This window comes from Crocuta crocuta, unplaced genomic scaffold (assembly GCF_008692635.1).
Source record: "Crocuta crocuta isolate KB4526 unplaced genomic scaffold, BGI_CrCroc_1.0 scaffold162, whole genome shotgun sequence".
NCBI lineage: Eukaryota > Metazoa > Chordata > Mammalia > Carnivora > Hyaenidae > Crocuta > Crocuta crocuta.
This window is the reverse complement of record NW_027529433.1, coordinates 8,061,668-8,083,716: the sequence shown is the minus strand read 5'-3', so window position 1 is coordinate 8,083,716 and position 22,049 is coordinate 8,061,668. Positions and strand designations below refer to the sequence as shown.

Sequence of the window (22,049 nt, the reverse complement as noted above, 5' to 3'; positions counted from 1 at the left end):
TGTTTTAATTCTGTTTCTCAAACTATAAGCTGAGCAGGGTCCTCTTTTGTTCACATTCTCTCCCCATATGTCTGATGTTTAGGATTGGTCATCTACAAGGTTTAGAGATTTGCATGTATTTTATTGTGTTTTCCAAAATTAAGAGGCCGAATTCCCCAAGAGCAATTACTAAGACTTGTTTAAGAGTCCCTCACCTTACGAAAAGAAATCGCCAGCACACTTGTTCAAACAAAATGTGTGCCAGTTTTCTTTACTTTACAATCTTATAAAAATGTTTTACTCACACCAGGGGATTCTGAACATGTTTATGAACATTTTCCAAATGTCTTGAAGTTCAGAGTTGGGAGCCCAATAATGGTCAGTTGATGAGTTGTGGGGAGCCATTGTAGGGCATGAGAGAGAGCACTATGCCAGCTTCCTTCCTCTCTGCCACTCACCAGGTCTCTGTCTCAGCAGGGTTCTCTGTTCCCTTTAGGAAATGCTCCCAGGGCAATGTTGTCATCAGGGAAGTACCTTGAAAAGAAAGGAAACAGGGAGGGTACAGAGCAAGATTTACTTATCTTTTGATGATTTAAAACATGTAATAGAATTCTGCAGCATTTTAGGCCCGCTTCGTTGAAACTCAGAATCCCAGTTCTTAGGACAGATTGCGGAAGCACTCAGCATTACCTAGAAGTTAATTCATACACACATTGATAGAACTCAGCGTGGCATTCAGAATTGCAGCAGGCCCCCTGACAAATGATAAAGTGTGCTTACAAAACAAATACGTGTGGCAGTAATTACTCAATTTACAAAGCATTCATCTTTAGAATTCCTTTACGTGGCATTTAAAAGAGAAAGTAATTTATGTAAGTTCAAATTACGCCCATAGTTTTATGAACATACTTAGGATGCATACACTCTCCATTTCCCTCCCTCCAATATAACCACACTCATACAGAGACACATGTATGCATTATACTTAAACTTCCCTTCTAAGCAAGTAGAGTCATACAAATAAAATAAAGAAGGACCTATTGCTCTTCTGTGATCATTCTGTCTCCCTTCTAGAACCAAAATATCACATACAAAGTCTTTGAGGTCACCTAGTCCAATCTTCATTTGATAGATGAGAAACCAAGACCCATCGAAGTTAAGGGATTTGGCCAGAAGTCACAGAGTTCATCGACAGCAGCGCTGAGACTAGAACCCACACTATGAGCCCCACGTCAACAGCCTGTGCTCTTTCCACTAAGTTCTGTTCCCACGCCAAGGCAGATACGTGCTTCTTTATTCAGGGACCTACAGAGAAGACAACTTTACACCCTGTCCAAGAAACTCGTTTTCCAGTTTGACTTGTGACCACTCTCACTGAAGCCTTCCTCTGACCTAATCTAATCAGAATCGTCCATGTCATAAGAAAAAAGGTTGTGTCCTCATGGAGATGGGTTAAGGTGGTCACCATTTAGTGCAACACACCCCTTCTACATAGAATGGTTAAAAACTAACCCTCTAGGTTGGTGTATGTGTGTGTTTTAAACAAGGCTGAATATTCTAAATTCCTTCAGCTTTGTCTCAAAACCCTATGTTTTATTTTTTAATTGTCTTTATAGATTCCTCAGAACCCGTCCTACATTCTTAACATCCCTCTTGACTGGTGCAGTTTAGACTGAGATACAGGATTGTAAACAGGCCCTGCTTGGTGCTGACCTTTGGCGAAAGGTAGCACAGACTTAACGACAACTTCAGCTGTTTCATTTTACAAAATTTTAGTACTTTCCTTTGATTAGAAGAAAATTCCCACAAGATTAAATTATTTCTTCTTCTTGGCAAATATGCCGAAGCAGTCATTTATTTGGAGGCTGTGAGCAAAAGCATGCCATTTTCATCATTATGACTATTGTTGCAACAAACTTTATTTTTAAACTACTTAATATATGGCTTCTTAGAGGCCCGATTTGTCTGTTCTTTGAGGTGGAAATATTTGTCACAATCTTGTTCTGCTGCCCAATAAATCAAAATGTTGAGCCTCTTATAATAAAAATAGTTGCTTTGAAGTATAACCTTAAATGTCTAATTTCCTACCAGTAATAATGAGGCTTTATCCAGCCATTTTGGGGGACTGGGTTTTCTTTTTCCCTTCCCCCCCCCTCCCCTTTTGTTTTTCTAACATGTGGGCTGTCTAATGACAGGATTTTGTATTCCAGATGTTTTGGCGAGAGAAGCAGTAAGTGACGGGTACACATCTCAGACTTTCATACCACCCAAGTGGCTATTACGTCACTGGCCAGCATGAGCCTATCCAGACCATCTCTACCAATCCCCCCCCCACTTTTATTTCATGTTGCTAACCCTTTAGTTATCAACAAAAAATAACAGAAATTCTTTTATGCAGCCATTATTACACAGACATCCAAAGAAGGGTCAAAGAATCTAAAACCACACAGAAGTTTAAACCCATGTGGTTTTAATAAGAAAAAAAAGGAAAGAGATGGTTTAATTAAGTAATAAGACTAGACTCCCTGGTGGTTAATAAGGTAATTTGCCACATGATTAAAGGTATATGCAAGTGGAATTTCTATGGTAACACTCTCACTCAAATGGATGCTTTTTGGAGACTGGGACTCTTAGTCTCTTGAATACGATGAGTCTTTTGAAGCAAGACAAAAGCAACAACAAAGAGTCACTTTTGAAATTCTTTCACCATTGTCCCAATTTTTTCAAAAAGACAGAAGCAACAGAGGACCCCATGGGACACCCCAATTCAGCAGCAGAGCCGGGTGCCCACCTCTGGGTTCTCAGCACCAAGACCACGGAGGCACCGTGAGGTTCTCACGGGAACACAGACAAGGTCCTGCTCTGACCATTCCCTGGAAGACATGAGCAGATGCTGAGGGTCTGATAACCTGAGGTCTCCAGGACACTACTAGCTCGGCTTACAAAAAGGCTTCCATTTATTTATTTACCATCTACCTTCCTGCTTCTGTATCTCTACTCTCCACATCACATCGGCCTGTCTCCATGGCTTCTTGAAGTCTGTTCCCTCCCTGGGGAATCACTTCTTAGCTTTGCTATAGATTCAGGCAATGTGGTTGACGCGGACCACCTGGAAGGCTGAACCTTGAAGGCTGTTCAGCTGCGGGCCATGGTGGGAACACTGCCCTCTCGCAGGTGCCTGCGTACTGAGAAGCTAAACTGTCCCTCCTGGATCCGGGCTCCTCAATGCTGCGATCCGTGTGATCCCCAAAGGAACTTGCTGCTCTGTATTGAATGAAGGCGCCGTAATTCAAAATGCTCTCCAAATCCCAAGGTGCTGCATACACCTGTCAGATTACTGTCATTATCTTCTCTCTGCAGCACCTTCCAAGGGTCCCCAGGAGGCTTCTTGTCTTGGGGAAAGAAGGCCCCTGCCAGGTCTAATAGTCTATAATTCTTCATTCATTCATGTACTCATTCGCTTTTTTGACAAATATTTATTGAATCGAAGCTGCTACAGTGACTAGGAACGCAAAGCCCCTGCCCTCAGGTAGCTTACTTTCTAGGAGAATGACAGACAAGAAACAAGAAACCAATTAGAATCATGAGAAAGCCTAATAAATGTTTAGAGAAAATTAATAGGCTTGTGTAATAGACAGTCAATGAAATGGCAGCTGCTTTAGGCAGGGGGTCACAGAGGGCCACCCAGCTGTGGAGCATTCCAGCTGTGGTGCTTGGTCTAAGAAAGAGTCAGCTGCACAAAGAGCTATGGGAAGCCTATTCCAGGGAGGGGGTGAGGCCTTCCAGTGTGAAACAGCTTGGACGGTGGAGGAACTGAGAAGCAGCCAGTGTACCTAAGACCAAGTGAATGGCTGAGATAAAGTCAGAGAAATAGGCAGGAGCCAGGTCACACGGGATCCTGGAATCCGGGGTAATAAGTGCAAACTTTATGCCGAGTATGAGGGGAGCTAGTTGAGGTGCTGAGCAGCGGTGTGGCATGACCTGATGTACACAGACTATCACTCAGACTGATGTGCGGAGAATGGAGAAAGCGTGCAAGATGGAAGAAAGAGACCCGTAAGAGAATACTGAAGTACTTCAAACGCGGGCAGTGAAGGTGACTTGGATGCAGAAGATGGTAATGGATAAAGGAGTGGGGAAATGTGGATAGTCTGGAGGTCGACCCGAGAGGGATCACAGAGCGTCCAAGTGTACATGCTGCACACATTATCCACACAGATTAGATGATGGGCACAGTGGAAGAGAAAGAAGAGGACATTCCAATAGGCTCTCTATCTTGTAACCTGTTCTCTAGGAAAACTGTGTCTGTGGGCCTCCCTGTCTTTTGATGTACAGGGAGAGGAGACATCTCTAAAGAAACCATGTCCTGACCACATATGGCTGGGTACATGAAAATCAATGTATTGATTCTCTTGAAAGGGCACAGGAAACCAACATGTGTTTTAGGCACAAAATCGTCTTGTCTCGGGCTGACCCACAGACACCTCAGTTTAATTAGTGTAGTCTGTACCCAGCGGGAACTGAATTCGGATATCTTAAAAGCACTTGGACTTTTCCTAGACACCCTAAAGTCAAATAGTTACAACAGAAGAAACATGAGAACTGTAGTCTTCTACTCATTCTCTCTCTCACTCAACTTTTTATTTTTGAAATAATCGCAGACTTACAGGAAATTGCAAAGATGTGACAGAGAGTTCGCATATACCCTTAACCTAATTACCTCAACGGTTGCATCCTGTATAACTCTCATACAATATTAAAACCAGGAAGTCGACATTGACACACTGTATTTGTATAGTTCTATTCCATTTTATCACATGTATACATTTATGTAAGCACCAGCACAATCAAGATACAGATTGCCACAAGGGTGCCTAGGTGGCTTAGTCGGTTAAGCATCCGACTTTCGCTTAGGTCATGATCTCGCGGTTCATGTGTTCGAGCCCCGTGTCGGGCTCTGTGGTGACTGCCAGCTCAGAGCCTGGAACCTATTTCAGGGTCTGTATCTCCCTCTCTCTCTGACCCTCCCCTGATTACGCTGTCTCTCTCTCTCTCTCTTTCTCCTAGAAATAAATAAATAAAAATATTAAAAAAAAAAAGATACAGATTGCCACAAAGATCTCCTGGGAACAGTATCTTACCAGTTTGAGTGACATGTAGAAATCTTACCTCCTTTTATGATCCCTTGTTCCTCCTGCCACTGCCATGATTTACAAAATAATTGTCTCAAATATTTCATCTGCATACATTGAAATCCACATCAGACAATGGTATGCTTTTTGCTTTGACTGACAAATCTCAGTTAGAAAACTTAAGAGAAGGAAAGTCCATTTTATTTATTCATATTTTTACTCTTTCTATTTTTCTCTCTTCCTTCCAGATGCTCCAAGATCCATTCCTTTTTGTGTCAAGAACTTCCTTTAGCCATGCGTTCATAGCAGGTCTGCTAGTAACATTCTTTTGGTTTTCCTTCAACCAAGAATGTCTTGACTTTTCTCTTCCTGAAGGATAAATTCATAGGATATAGAATTCATGGTTCTTTTCTTTCACCTCTTGAAAAATGTTGTGCTACTTCTTTTTGCCCCCTCCCCCACCCTGCCCCAGTTTCTGATGAGGAATGCGATGTCCTTCAAACTGGTTTTCCTGTGTTGGTAAAGTGGTATTGCTCTCTCACTGCTTTCAAGATGCTTGGTGTGTGTGTGTGTTTTCAGTTTATTAATTTTGAGAGAGACAGCGCAAGTGGGGGAGAGGCAAAGAGAGAGGGAGAGAGAGAAAAAAAGCTTGATGTGGAGCTTGAGCCCACAAAGCTGTGAGATCATGACCTAACCTGAAACCAAGAGTTTGATGCTTAACTGACTGAGTGTTTTGGTATGAATTTCTTTGGATCTATCATGTTTGGGATTCTCTCAACTACTTGAAGGTGAATGTTTCTCATTTTCCCCCCAGATTTGGAAAGTTTTCGGCCATTATTTCTCTGAGTACTTTTTTTCAATCTTCCCTCTTTCTCTTCTCTGAGACTCTGATGATGTGAATGTCAGATCCTTTGTTATAGTCCCATGGGTCCCTGAAAGGTTCTGTTTATTTTACCTTTTTTAGTTTATATTTTCTCCTTTCCTCAGATTGGGTAATTCTTATTCTATCTTCAAGTTCATGGGTTTCTTCTCTGTCCTCTTCGTTCTGCTGTTGAGCACCAATACGTATTTTATTTTTTCATTATATTTCTGGCTTCTAAAAATTTTGCTTATTTCCTTTATTTTTTTCTATGCTTTTTTTCATTATTTCAAGCACATTCATAATGGCTTGTCAAAACATTTTTACAATGACTGCTTTAAAATCCTTGTCAGATAATTCCAACAGATGTGACATCTCAGTGTTGGTGTCTGTTTATATCTTCTATTCTCTTTTACTCATTACTCCATTGTCAGAATGATTCAACCATCCCTTGGCCTAAGGACAAACATGTTTTCAAGTTTCCAGATTTTGGTCAGTGTTGTGTTTGTGTGTGTGTGTGTGTTGGCATACAACATAAGCATTTCACCGTGGTTAGGAGCAGAGACTCTAGGGTCTGACAGACTCAGGTTTAAACTCAATTTAACCACTTACCAGTTCTGTGACCTTGGACAAGTTATTTAACTTTTGAGCCTCCATTGCCTCATCTATAATGGGATATGGATACATTCCTTACTTATAACACTGTGGGGGAGAGTTGGGAGAAGAAGGAACAGGGTAAATAGATGATGTTTTTTTAATTAATGAAAACTGTTTCACAATATTTGGGAAGTAAACACTTTTAAACAAAATTTATTATGAATAGGGCTCAGTCAGTTAATCGTCTTACTCTTGATTTTGGCTGGGGTTGTGCTCTCACTATTTGTGAGTTCGAGCCCCACGGCAGGCTCTATGCTGAGTGTGGAGCCTGCTTAGGATTCTCTCTCTCCCTCTCTCTCTGCCCCTCCCCTGCTAGTGTGCATGTTCCCTTGCTCTCTCAAAGTAAATAAATAAACTTAAAAAAATTATTATGAAAGATAACATATACACAGAAGAGCATATAAAACATAAATGAACATTTATAAAAAACAAAAGGGAAGACCCACAGTCAAAACATAGAATAGCCATCATCACAAAATAGTAGGTTGCCAGTATCTCAGAAGTTCAGCAGCTAGTTTTACCAAATAAAATTCTGGGGCACCTGGCTGGCTCAGTTGGTTAAGCATCCGACTCTTAGTTTCAGCTCAGGTCATGATCTCACAGTTCAGACTGTGAGTCTGAGCTCCACATCAAGCTCTGTGCTGACCATGTGGAGCCTGCTTTTCTGCCCCTCCCCAACTCTCTCTCTCTCTCTCTCTCCTTCAAAACTAAATAAATAAAAATTTTTTTAAAATTAAAAAAAAATCAGGAACTGAATTTCAGATGAACAATGGATGATTTTTTTAAATGTAAGTTCGTCCCATGCTACGTTTGGGAAATACGTTTACTAAAATACTATTATTTATCTGGAAATCATGTGTAACTGGTGTCTTGTACTTTGTCTTGCAATCCTATCCAGAAGGCAACTTCCCATCACGTCGCCTCCCTCCCATATGACTTTCCTCATAATTATTCCTGTTTTTCCTAATAGTTTTAACACCAATGTATTTTTCCAAAAGGTAGCATTTAGTTTTGCCTGTTTTGGAATGTCATTGTTTGTTACTGTTGTTGTTTTACTTTTTTCTGAATCATGTCAAATTCAGACTTCCTTCTACCTTCACCAAGCATAATGAGCAGTCCAGTATTTGCCATACTCCTAACCCTTTGACCTGGTAATCCAGGAATAATCAAGGAAATCCAGGGAAGAGACCTCAGGTTAATCAGTTTACCGAAATCACCTTTGAAGAGGCTTTTTGCCAGACTCATACAGCCTTGTCAAAGGCAGATGGCCCTGCTGGGTGCTGTACTCCCTTCGTGCCTAGCTGGCCTTGGGGACTAATTGCTTTTGAATTCTACCAACCTTGAGCCCTTTCCTTCCAAGCTCCAGCAGTTTATAGAGTGCTGGGAACAAATGGGCTCATATTTTGACACTCTTGGAATGTACCAACCACCCCTATTCCCTTGTCCTGAATCCTGGAAACCTAAACTCTCCTCTGCCTTGAGGCCTTCTTTCTCAACCTTCAGAAAGAAAGAAGCACATCTTCCTACCCTTTGGTTTCACAAGGAGATTTAGTAGCTGTAGGGGAGAAGTGCTGGATGATTTATGAAGCCAATGGCCCATCACCAACAAAGAGCTGGTTTATCTTTCCTAAGGGAAAGAAAACTCAGCCTTTAGGAAAAGCAGTAGGAGCCTCCCATCCCCCAGGAATGAAGAGCTTGCTTCTTCTGAGCAGCAGAAATAAATAATGTACTCATATTTGCATATTCTGCTACATTAGGTTCTCAAAAATGTACATATAAAGCACCCATCTCAATGCCTGGAAAATGAGAGTCACTAAAAATATAGCTAGTATTACTTTCTGTATGATCTTTCCTTGTGCACCAGACCTTTCCCCCCAAGTTGCAGAAGCCCAGAGTATAGCTATCAAGACTCACCCATGAAAAAATACAGTGTCCCCTCTATCATGAAGCCACTTGCTTTTTTATTCCATATGCAAACTAGTGAAAATTAACATCAGATTCATCCTGGAAAATAAAAACAAGTAATGACAGGACAGTGTGCAGCCTGAGGAGCAAGGATGTGGGAAGGAGAGAGAGAGAGGCTGTTGTGCCCTCCTCACCTTGACAGGTAGGGAGTTAATAGGTGTCTACATGCCAACAAGGGTATCTGGTCTCTTTCCCACCAGCTGGAAGACCCTTCTTCCCCAGCTGCCTCTTTGAGTCTCTGCCCAGCTAAGCCCCAGGAAATGGCTACAGAAACAGAATAGGGAAAAGAGCCTGCCTGGAAAGCCCCCAGGAAAAGCTTGCCCAGTCAATATTTGTTGACCACCACATTGACTACAGTCAAGGGCAAATTAGTCCTCAAATGGCCCAGCTTGTATTTGATGAGGATCATGGTCATTAAGAAATAAGTCAGAGAGCTGGGGTATAGTCTCATCTTAACAACAGCCTGTCATCCCACATCTGCAAAGGAAGAAATCTCCTTACAACTGTAAGGAAGAGCAAATCCTGCCCTAGATGTCTCCGTCTAGCAAAATTCAGAAGTGGAGTCAGTAGGGACTTTGGTCTAGCGAGGTATCTTGTGTTGTCATCAGACACTGGATTGTCAGGGAAGGGACCTGCCTCCAAGCACCCATCTAAGCCAGTACCCTTCAGGTTTTCACATCACATCAATACTCATTTTAGGAGAAAGCAAGGGACATGAGGCCTCTCTGCTCTGCCCAATGATTGTCCTGAACTGCAGCACACCAGACTGCAAGTCAAAAATACTTCTGGCTCCGTCAACTCTATGTGACTTATGTGTTGGGCTTGTAGGACCAAGACGGCTTTATGTATGCAGATCTCTAGCAAAACTTTTAGTCTGTGTAGGAAGAAGGTTTTCCATATATATTGAATTGGCCTTATAGACTATTCTATTTATTTATTAGCTATAACTAGTATGATTTCAGAGAGCTACTCAAGATTTTAGAGATATATCCTTTCTGGTTTCTTCTGCTATTGCTCTTGCCTGAAACTGGAGTTACACTTGCTCATATAGGAACCTAAAAACCTGTCTAAAGAATGCTACTGCTACACCAAGCAATGGGTACACAACAGAAAACATCATGGCCCAATCCTAACAGTGTTAATGAGAAATGTCATTCTTGCCTGATAGATGGTAGGTGGCATTTAATTAAGGAACATTGGAGAATTTTCTCTCTGTAAAATTAGCCAAAGGGGAAGAACTTTGGGCCTGTATATCCACTCATTTGTGAGAAAAATGAGCCTTGCGGAGGCTGAAACCAAACACTCTCCATAGCCCTCCCACTGGTGCTGGAGGAGAGCTGGGGAAGGGCCCCACGTGATCTCACTACGCCAGCCTTGGGACTCAGGTTGTATAGCACTTGCCAGTTCAGAGTCCTCCATACCCATCATCTTCATATCCCTTAAGATCAGTGACAGTGCCCCATTTATACATGGGCAAGGAGACTTCGAGCAAGGTCATGTGACTATAGAACAAACAACTATTAAGGTCAGGGGTCCACCTGCAATATGGGTCTTTTGATTCCACATTTTATGCTTCCTTTTTGTTTCTTTTTCTGATTATAAATGTATTAGTAGTTCACAGACAGATTTTGGAAAGTACAAAAAATATGAAGAAGAAGGGCAAAATCCACACTATTGCCATTCGGAAGCAGACACGACTTACATTTATTTTGCTGCATTGCTTCTACTTGTATTTACCTATGATCATTGTAGAAAATTTGCAAGGTACAAAAATGTCTGTAACTAAAATCCAAAACCACCCAGAGATAGAGGTACATTCCCTTTCCATCCTTTTTTCTAAGCATATTTTTAAAACATTATTATAGGCAATATAATATTCCTTTGTCTATATATTTTGATCTTCTAATGAAGATCAGACCAGCCGCACATGTCACCAAGTCTTCCCAAGGCCCTTCTAATGGTCTTGTTGACAGTATAAACCCAAAGAAGACTTGTGTATAACATAAGATCCCTCCTTTCTCCAAACTTCAGTATTATTTTGGAGACTTCCTAGCATACCTCATGTTTCTTCTAAAGTAATCTCTGTACACTTTTCTCTTAGTCCTTTTAATTGGCTTCCAGCATCTGAAAAATCACAGGAGGAATGTGCTCTGTTTCTCACCCTTCATGAGAATCCAAGCCCCCACTTGGCTCCTTCCAGTACTGTGTCCCAACCCAGAGCAATGCTCTAGGCAGATATAAAGGGATGCTGTTCTTTCTCACTCTCTGAGATGTACTTGGATACCATGGGTCTTCCAGAACAATGTTCCTAAACTTCAAAGTACACACCAAATCACCTGGGGTCTTGTTAAAATGCAGATCTTCATTCATGTGGTCTTAGGTGGGTCTAAATGCTCCCAGGTGAGGCTGATGCTTCTGGCCTCAGCACATGCTTTGAGTAGCAAGACTCTAGAAATCCTCTGTGAAAATAATGACTGCTTAGGCCTTAGAGCTCTGCCTAAGAAGGAATCCAGGTATCCTCTGTCTTCTCCATCCAATTTGTCCCTTTATCCCTTCTTTTACCCCCATTCAAATAGACTCTTACAGATTAATGGCTCAAGTCTACCCACTCCCTCAATTCACCCATAATCCCAGATTATTTTAAGTGTATTTATCTTTTTTAGTAATCTCTACACCCAACATGAGGCTTAAACTCACAACCCCAAGATCAAGAGGCATATGCTTCACCAAATGAACCAGCCAAGTGCCCCAGGCCAGATATTTCTATGTGGCTTCTCTGCCACCCCCTTTCAGATTCTCTATTCGAAATTCTTCTTTCTTCCCTCTATTTTCCAGACCCCCAGATTTCCACAAACATCATAAGGCAAAGAAGATCAGCTACCTCTTTGTCTGCTCTTGTCCATCACCAGAGGGGCCTCATCTTTATGTCCATAACTACTAGAAGTTGTGACCCTAACCCAAGACAGTTTTCTCTTTTAAAAGGATTATTTGCCAGCCCTTAGAATAATTATTTTCCCACCTTAAAAAAAAAACACTACTACAAAATACATTTTTATACATAAGGCTCTATCTACATTTCTGAATATTTCTTCTTTAGGACAGATACCTAGAGTTGCAGCTATTAGATAAAAAGATATGATAACTTCAGGCTTTTTGATACATATCAGCTCCCATTTTTCTGTTATGGTTCCACACTGCCTAATGCTGAGTCCTTGTGGCTTAATTTGAGGGGCTCTGGTAAACAGAAAGATACTCCTTTCTCTCCAGTAGTTCCCAAAACCAGCTCTTTCTTGGTAACTAAAATCCACCCCACCCTGATTTGGTTATAAGCCCAGAATATGCTGTGAAAATATTAAAGCTACCATTACTGGGTCTGGAAAGTAGACACCATTAGGAAGCATTCTTGTTTTACCTGAGAGCTTTCCTGCAATAGGGGAGCCACTCACTGAGCCCAGAGTGCCAGCAAGTGTGGGTGTATTGTTGGGGTTGTGCATATAAAGATGAAGAACAGTGTGAAAAGGTAGAAATCTGAACCATGGATCTTATTCACCAACTCTCCCCACCCCACTTCACATGAAGCAAGGAACCAAGCAGACAGAGCAGCAAGGGGCTGCTGTGGACATTATCCCAGGAAGGCAAGACACTGACTGAGGGATAGAAACATCCACTGCCTGCTCACCGCGGCACACAATTCTGCCTTCCCCGGTCAGAATATGGCTGAGGATCCTCTGGTTTTCTTCACTTGTAAACTCCAACTCTACTCCTCCAGCTCTAAAGATACCTAGATTCTGAGGGGCTGTGCCAAGGAGATGACACAGGCATGTTCAGAACTTCACAGACTCCTTGGGAATCATCCCACATAGAATCACTTCTTTCTTGTTGCTTCACAGAAAGCCCAGGGTCTCTGTGAAAGGCAGCCCTATCTAATCATGACGAACACTCGTGGTTCATCAAAACTAAATTGTGCAAATAAGAGCACACAAAAGAACAATTAATAAAATGTAGGGAATCAAAGTGGCATCAGGAGCTGTACATTTTATAGAGTCTGCTCATTAAAAGAGAAAAACAATGAGCTCTCTGACCGGAGCCACTCCCTTGAGGCTGGCCACAGTGCATCCCACAATCTATTATCTCAGTGCCTTATTTCCAATTCAAATGGATGCCACCTGTCTTATTTTGGTCCACAGTGGATGGTGTTTACTGGTTTAAAAAGCAGAAAGTAAAAGGCTCATGTTGTGCTCTTTACTTAGTCAGGGTAGCATCTGTTCCCATCCACAACAGGGCTGCTGGCTGAAAGACAAAGGCCAAGATTGTTTTTTCAATGATGATTTTTAAAATTCCCAGTAAAGTTACTCTCACAGCTTTTTGAGAGTAATCTTGGCCTTACATCCTCAGCCCCTTGGCTGAAAGAATGGGCATTTGCAGGCCCCATATCTACCCGGTTCCAGGCTGTGGGTTGATGTCATCACCTGATTAATTAATTGCTCATATGCATGCAGTCTAGAGACCTGGAAGTTTTCAGAAATAGTTTCAGTTCCCGCATGTAAAAAGATGGCTGCTAACAAAATACTTTCTGAAATGCCCCTTATTTTTTATAATTAATCTTATTAGCCTCATTGTTACACACACACACACACACACACACACACACACACACACACACACAAGACTTTGGTGACTTAGTTGATGTGCCATTGCTTCAAAATCAGTCTTTAATGTGTTGATTTTAATTCAACAAAGATGAATTAAGAAGAGACTATGTGCAAAACGCCTTAAAGCTCATGGGATGTGTGAGCTGGAGTAGTATTAAGGAAATAGAAGAGTCTAGAACCATATGACATTATAGGATCATTGGGGAAAAAATGTACATCTCACACCTTTCTAGGATCTTAGAAAGACAGTATTTCAAAGTTGATAGCCAAGAATCGAGTGAGGTCCCTTTCACTTCCTAGCTCCTCTGTCACCTTGCTGTGGTATCTGAATGACTGAAAGCTTTGCTGCTTCCTTTCTGAAGCTTACCAGAAAAATGGATGTTACAGTGGTCTCTTGATTCACTAGGGAAGAAGATTATTCTCAACCTTATCTTGAGAAAAAGATAATAGTGTGGTACCTAAGGATATACTTCTGAGGGAAGTAACTGTGCGCCAGACTTTTCACAAAGAGACACTAGAACAATCCTGTTGGAGATACGCAAGATAGGAGAAGGAAGTAATGTCAACAAATACAAGCTCAACAGAAACAAAAGGGTTAACAATAATAATTGTTATTAATGGAACACCTGCCATGGACCAGACACAGAGATATGATTTCCATTTTATGGATGAGAAAACCAAGACTCAGGGGATGAAGTAATTTGCTCAAGGTAACCAAGTCAGTTACTGTGGTAGTAAATAGCATGAGTTTTAGCCAAAGGCCGACTTGGGTTGAAAATCCAGCTCTATCAATTGGTAGCTAAATGATTTAGGGCACAATGCTGAATCTCTCTCTGTTGGTTAATCTCCATTTGATACTTTATAACAAAGAAGCTAAGCTTTTAGGACTCCACCCCCTCCTTCTTCTCCTTCTGCCCCATGTTTAGGCAAGCTGATGAGAAATCCTGGGTGCTATGGAACCATAAATGACCCCAAATAGCCAAAGCAATCCTGAAAAAGTAAACCAAAGCTGGAAGCATCACAGAATTGATGGACTTCAAGCTGGATTACAAAGCTGTAGTCAAGACTGGCCCCCAAACAGACACATAGATCACTGGAACAGAATAGGAAACCCAGAAATGGACCCAAACATGTATGGAAAACTAATCTTTGACAAAGCAGGAAAGAATAGCCAATAGAAAAAAAGACAGTCTTGTCAGCAAATGGTGTTGGGAAAACTGAACAATGACATGCAAAAGAATGACCTGGCTCACTTTCCTATGACATACACAAAAATAAACTCAAAATGTATGACAAACCTAATGTCAGACAGGAAACCATCAAAAATCCTAGAGGAGAAAATGGGCAACAATCTCTTTGACCTTGGCTGCAGCAACTTCTTACTAGGCACGTCTCCAGATACAAGGGAAACGAAAGCAAAAATTAACTAATGATAATACATCATAGAATTGTTGTGGTGATTAAATCAGGTAATTCAGGCGGGTATCTAGAATATTGCTTATAGGTGTGATGTATTATCATTCCTTATAACAGCAATAATAATAATGAACAATGACACTGGAATTAAAAATTCTTTCTCCTTGTAAAGTTCATGTTTTTCTCACCAAGCTACACTTCTCTCCTTCTTTAGAGAAAAGAGGTCAGACATCTCCCTCCCAGCCCATCTTGGAAATAACATATTTAGGCTGTCACATGAACTAAATCATTCCTCATTCTTTGCTTAAACAAAACTTCTCCAGCTCAACAGATTTGTCAGTTGAATGGGATCTCGCCAAAAGAACAAAGTGTACTGTTTTCCTTTTAACAGCTCAATGCCAGACATGATTCTGTGTCTTTACCCAGCAGGGACTTTCTGCAACATCAGCTGGCAAGGCAGCCAATGAGAACTCAATATAAATCATACTAATTAGTATTTAAATGATAGGTGTTTGTCACAAGTCCATTATCAGAAACAAAATATTCGTTAGGCAACAGATATGACCTTTACAGATTCTAAACATTTGTGACCACTGCTTGCGATGTTCTCTGTCTGCCAATGCTCAGAGAGGCAACTTGTATGAGAGAGATGATTGTGTAGTCCTTAAAAATAGCCAGAAAACGTGATTCTCAGAAAAAATTTCAGATCATTGTAACATAAACAATATATTGTGTGTGTGGATGATAAAGGTGAGCTAAGGAAGGAGGTAGAAAAGCTGTGAAAAATTAAGGGGATTTGGGTGACTATGGAAATAACTTGAGCTCATCCTGCTCTAAAGGAGCTATGCCCACCTTCCCAGACATTTTTCTTGCAATTGTTTCCTGACCTCCCTGGGGTTCAGAAAGCAGTGAGTTAAAGGGGTGGTGCTTTTTGTAACCTGCCTAGTTGGGAGAAGGGTCCCATCACTGAAATAATTTTAACTTTTTTTAATGTTTGTTTATTTTGGGGAGACAGAGAGACAGAGTGCAAGCATGGGAGGGGCAGAGAGAGGGGGAGACAGAGAATCCAAAGCAAGCTTCAGGCTCTGAGCTGTCAGCACAGAGCCTGATGTGGAGTTTAAATCCACAAAGTGTGGGATCATAACCTGGGCCAAAGTCGGACACTTATCTGACTGAGCCACACAGGCACCCCTGAAATAACTTTAAATAACCACCACTCCAGGTCACAGTCTCTTAATAGAGGAGTCATGGACCAGAACCTGACGCTGGGTGAAATGGCAGCAAGGTATAAAAAAGAACATAGACTTTGAAGCCAAAAAACCTGGGGTAACATCTTGACTCTGGCGCTCACGAGCTATGAGCTCTTGAGCAAATTACTCAACCTCTCCTTTCCCCTTTTTATGGAGTTAGATGAGGGTAACAGTGCCATTTACAGAGGTTGCTTTTAGAATCATATCACATTTAGGAAAACCACTCAACACAGACATAGCACACATTTAACAAATAATAGCTCTTATTACTCCAAGAAAATAACATGAGAAGACCTGGAATGGGAGTAGATCCCATGGGAAATTGTTCATATGCTACTCCAGAGCACCAACCTGGGAATCACAACACCAGTATTCCAGTCCTATGCCATTGGGCAGGTCACACTATTTCAGATGGTAATGAGGGCCCTGGAGCAATTCTCACATTTTTGGAGAGACCGGTAGAGAGCATCTAAAGGTTGGAGGAGAGCACAAGCTCTGCCTTTGCTTTCAGAAGGAATTATTTTAGAGTCACATAATTGCCTTCACTATTTTAATTTTGATCTGATATTGTCATTGACATTAGTACCTATGACTTCAGTATAACTGAGAAAAATCAATGAATTATTGCTTGTCATCATCCATAGATAAACAAGGGTGTGAGGTATTGACTCGTTCTTTAAAAAAAAAAAAAATGAGCACACACTCGAGGCCAGGTACCATTCTAGATGATGGAAGCATGACAATGAACGCGACAGAAGAGTTCCCTTCCCTTACGGAGGTTACATTCTAGTGGGAAAAGACAGGCAATGAACCAAGTCACCGAACAGACGCACTGTATGTTAGCAACAATCCCTTGGGGAGAAGGAAAGCTTTGGTAAGGTTAAAGGAATAAGGCAGTTGGGGAAACGTACAGTGAGGAGGTGAAAGTTAGGCCAGCACTTGCCGGGGAGGGACTGAGACGTGTGGATAGCTGGGAAGAGTGCCTCGGGTAGAGAGAGAGCAGAGCCGGAGAGGGAGGGAACTTGGCACCTCTGAGGAGCAGTTGGCCACTGTGGCTGGAGAGGAGCCAACTAAGAGTGGGTGGCAGGAGGAGGAGAGAGGCAGCCAGGAGCCAGACCCTGTGGGGCCTCATGGACCGTGGACGAGACTGTGGGTTTTATTCCAAGTGTGTGAGGGGAAACCATTGGGAGTTTTGCACATGGAAGGGGCATTTTCCAAGGGGCATTTTCCAAGGAGCCCACCAACAACATGCCTGGGGCAGGGACACCAGTTACATTCTGAACCAAATAGTTGTAAAAATGTGGGACTACCCCAGTAATCCGCTGTCCTTACATCCCTGGGTTTAAACGGAATTCTTCCCCATCCAAAACAGAGGGAGCCTTTGCCTCGCTTGAAACCCTAGTTCTGTTCTGCAACCCTGGCAATGGCTCAAAGTAATTAAATGTAAAGACCCATTTTTAATGTGAAGATTAAAATGACAGCAAAGAGTATTATGGGCAAATGCAAAAGCCTTCACAGAATCACATAGATTTTAAACTAGAATAGTGACTATAACTCACAGCTTATCTATTTCTCAATCTCGGCATGTCTAGGTTTGCCAGCATTTGTGCGTTGGCTGGAATAAAGCCTCTCTGCTCAAAAGCAATGATGAGGGATGCATCCATTTAACAGCAAAATCTCATTTTTCCTGCCTGTCTGCCTGGGCCAAAGGCATGGGCATCATTTCTCAATCTACAATGTCTGCTTCCCAATTACTTATCGGGGATCCTAATCTTGAATTGTCGGCCTTATAGGTCCTATTAAAAGTCTCACATTTGAGAGAGCTTTCAGATTTGGCTTTGAAATCCTTCCTCGTGTCCACAGAGAGCACACATAATTGTCAGAAGGTCTGAGGGTAATAGCCTGGCATGTCCTGCTAAGTAAAGGAATTTCTTTAGAGATTTCATCATCAAAATATTATTGTGACTTTTTTTGGGGTTATATACCATACATCATAATATACCCATGTTTGTTTTAACAAGTAATATTTCAAGGTATCAGTGACGCTTCTCAAACTGCTGGTCCATCTGCCCATCCCCACAGTTGAATGGAGTGAGCATCCTTGGTTGTGCTCTCTGTTTATCACGGGACTTTGAGTCCTCCTTGCCACCCCAAGTTAATGCCTGGAAGAAATACCTCTTAAATGCCAGCTATTCCACCAAGTCAGTCCATACTATACTGCTGAGTTCCCTCCAACCCCTTCACACCTCTGTAACCTAAGAGCATGGTGAGCATTTTTATTAAGAATCTGTGTAAAAAGTAGCCATATGCATCGCTGGTTGTCATATAATAACCCTCACACCAAATTCCTCTTGGTGCTCAGGAAACTTCTCTCCTTGTGAAATGGCATACCTTTTAAAAATAAGAACTCATGAATCCATCTTTTTGGTTTTTTGCCTTGACTGATAGGAAATTCAGAGGTGTGTTTCACATTTAGTATTTAGTAGCATTCCTTAGCCTACGTTTCTGGTATAATTATGCCTCCGATGGCTACCCCCTACCCACCCCACCCCTCACATGAGTTGACTTTAGGGTTTTAATTTTCATTTCCATGTCTTTCAGATACATTGAACCTGTGTTTTAATGTAAACCATTTCAAAAACACTTGCTAAGGAGTTATTGCTGACAACTCCACGAGCGGTGTGTATGAAAGGGAGAAAGAAAGAAGTTCATTTGCTTATTCACTCTGCAAACCCTGACAGAGGCCCTCCTCCATCCCAGCCTGGGCTGGTCTGGAACAAGGGGGCAACAGGAGCGTGCAATGTGTTTCTTCTTCCTTTTCACTGAGGAGAGAATAATAGCCTTAAATATCTCCTTTAGTTCAATGCTTCTATTATCTTTCATTTAAAAAATAGAACTTTACTTTTAAACTATGTATTCGATAGTCCATAACTGGCCGTGAAGGATCCTATGTTGGGGCATGTTTTCCCGGGCACCTGCATTCCCAACTCTGCCTTCCAGAGAAAACCATGCTGAATGTTCTTCTAATTCGTCTTGTATTATTTGTCATTTTAAAACAAATGCTTTCTTGGGGAGCCCGGGTGGCTCAGTCGGTTGAGCATCCAACTCTTGGTTTTGGTTCAGGTCATGATCTCACGGTTTGTGGGTTTAAGCCCCACATCAGGCTCCATGCTGACAGCACGGAGCCTGCCTAGGATTCTCTTTCCCTCTCTCTCTCTGCCCCTCCTCCACTCACTGTCTCTGTCTCTCTCTCAAAAGTAAACTTAAAAAAATTTTTTAACTTATTAGGAGGAACTTGACGGAGGAACAAGGGGGAGAAGAAGGGCAGAAATGGTGGGGGAAAGGGAGAGAGGCAAACCATGAGAGACTCTTGAATGCTGACAAAAACTGAGGACTGATGGATGTGGGGGGGAGGGGGGATGGGCATGGAGGAGGACACTTGTGGGGATGAGCACTGAGTGTTATGTGGAAACTAATTTGACAATAAACTATTAAAAAAAATTAAAAAAAAAAGAAAAAAGAAAAAAGTCATTAAAAATAAAAAAAATAAAAAAATAAAAAAAATTTTTTAACTTAAAAAAAAATAAAACAAGTGCCTTCTTAATGCTGAAGGTGGATGGCAACTGAAGATGAGGGAAGTATGTCTGAAGTTTTCTCTGGAAGCTCAGGTTTTGACTGTGAAGGTTTCCCTGTGTTAATTATGCTAAGGCTGGAACACCAGACCCAGGAATCCTTGAGCCAAGTTCCACAGCACTAATTTGCTTCTAAGTACTTAAGAAGCCAACTTTCAGATGCCTTCGAGGAGGCAGATAACAGAGAGCTATTGCCAGCCCCTGGGGAAAATGGTGACAGCGCTCGCCACACTCCCTTTTGGTTTTCTGTGTCGTCCACACGACATTGTGGCATCTGTAAAACCTTCCTCTGCTTTCCACCATCTGAACACTTCATACTAGATATGGACACATAAGCCAAGCTCTTCCCACACCAACAGGGGACTTCCTGAGAAGAAATTGGCCATTCTCGTTGCCCACAAAGCAAGCATCCAAACATGACCAAAACAACGCCCCAACCACTGGTGACTGCTCTCGTGGGAGCCTGGGAAAGGATCGTAGAACAGCTGATCTACATCCTTCTCACTCCCACTCTGTTAAATACTCATACCTGCATTTCCCCCAAACAATGCCTATCACTTCAAAAAGCCCAGAATCCTCTGTTAGATCATATGGATTATTTAAAAGCAGTGTCATTAAATTACCTTCTAATTAGTTGGCTCTCATGTTGCCAAGCCAGATTGGCTAGAGTCTCAGTCCCTTTATTGTATGATTAGCATATTACTCAGGCCAGCTCTAACAAATATAAACAGCTATAAAGACAATGTTGACAAGACCAGGGACAAGCAAGAAACTATTCCTAATCCAGGTTCTACATTTGCTCCTGCATATATCAGAGGCTAAGAATGGGACTAATTTACACATGAAGCCAGGTTGGGAAACCTTTGTAAAATCACTCTCCCAAGAATTTATTCTGCTTTGCACAGAGAGGTCATTCTACCAACATTAGCTGATGGGAAATGTTTCTTGGTGTCTACGTTCAAATATTTATTGGTCCTGGGCCAATAATTCCTCCAACGGAGGCAATCTGGGTCTACTCTGTGGTTCAGCTTTGCCCTGATTTCAGAAGCAGCCCAAGTCTTAAAATGAGAAAAGAGAACCTTCTCTTCATTGGTGTAGCTGTGGTTTAGGAGCTCATCATTTTTGCTGGTAACTTGCTTCAGAAACCTCCATTCTATTTATTGTATTTGAAGTCGTCTTTTATCCCAAGCCAGCCAACCCCGGGGCTCCTCCATGTCACCACCCATCCTTAATTAATCCCTCTTGTCCCAGAGGAAGAGCCCCTGTTCCTTTCTAAAGCCATTTTCAGCCTTAGATCCCATCCTGCCAGCCCTACTTCTTCCAAAGCCTTTTGCTCTTCAAAGTCTTTCTTCTCCCCTGTCTTCACAGGATACTTCCCCCTGCCTCCCGCAAGATTTTACAATCTCTCTGTCCCATTATAAAAATAACTCTGCTTTCTCTTCCCACCAGAGTTCTTTCTCCCTGCTCCTTCCCATGATGACAAGGCTCGCCACCTCCTCTTCTCACCTCCCATTCTCTCCTCAGCACACTGCCATCTGTCATCTGCCTCCAACACTCAAGAAAACCAGCAACCGGGGCGCCTGGGTGGCTTAGTCAGTTGGGCGTACGACTTTCGCTTAGGTCATGATCTCGCGGTTCGTGGGTTCGAGCCACGCGTCGGGTTCTGTGCTGACTGCCAGCTCGGAGCCTGGAGCCTATTTCAGGGTCTGTATCTCCCTCTCTCTCTGACCCTCCCCTGCTCACCCTGTCTCTCTCTCTCTCTCCTAGAAATAAATTAAAAACAAAAACAAAAACCAAAAAACAGCAACCGCCCTGTCCCCACCTCTGGCATATTTTACTTCTCCTCTTGACACATTCGGCATTGTTGGCTCTGCCCCCCCCCAACCACCTTCGGCTCCCAGCTCACCATTTCTTACCAGCTTTTCTGTCTTCCCACCAACCTTTCTCTATCCCTCTGCCTTGCTCTCCTCCTTCTGAATATTTATTCTGCCCCTGACTTTCTTCTCTTTTCCTTTTACTTGCTCTCCCTGGAGATAATCAGGCACACATCTTTTTTTTAATTTATTTATTTATTTTGAGAGAGAGCGTGAATGGGGGAGGGGCAGAGAGAGAGGGAGAAAGAGAATCCCAAGCAAGCACAGTACTGTGAGCACAGAGACCAATGCAGGCCTCGATCCCATGAATCTTGAGATGATGACCTGAGCTGAAATCAGGAGTCAGACACTTAACTGACAAAGCCACCCAGCTGCCCTGGCACACATCTTTAAATGCAGACCTACTTGAAATTTTATATTCTGGATTTGCTACTTATGAGCTATTAGCTCTTAGAAAACCACTTCACTTTTCCAGCTTCAGCTTTGTGTCCCATAAAATAAGGAGGAATTATACCAACCACAATCACGCTTTGACTGAATTGTCCCAAGCCTACAGAAGGCCTAGCCCATTGCTGATATATGGAAAATGCAATACAATAAAAGACATGATTATCTTTGTTATCACAACCCCCA

The 22,049-nt window shown here is 42.1% G+C and overlaps 1 long non-coding RNA gene across 1 annotated transcript; it reads right to left on the bottom strand.

The window, feature by feature from the left end:
- Positions 1-234: 234 nt before the first annotated feature.
- On the bottom strand, positions 235-21,139 carry LOC144228037 (uncharacterized). The gene is made up of 2 exons (XR_013334109.1): positions 21,049-21,139; positions 235-513 (listed from the first exon to the last, which is right to left on the bottom strand). It is a non-coding gene; the product is annotated as an uncharacterized LOC144228037 (long non-coding RNA).
- Between the last annotated feature and the right edge of the window lie 910 nt (positions 21,140-22,049).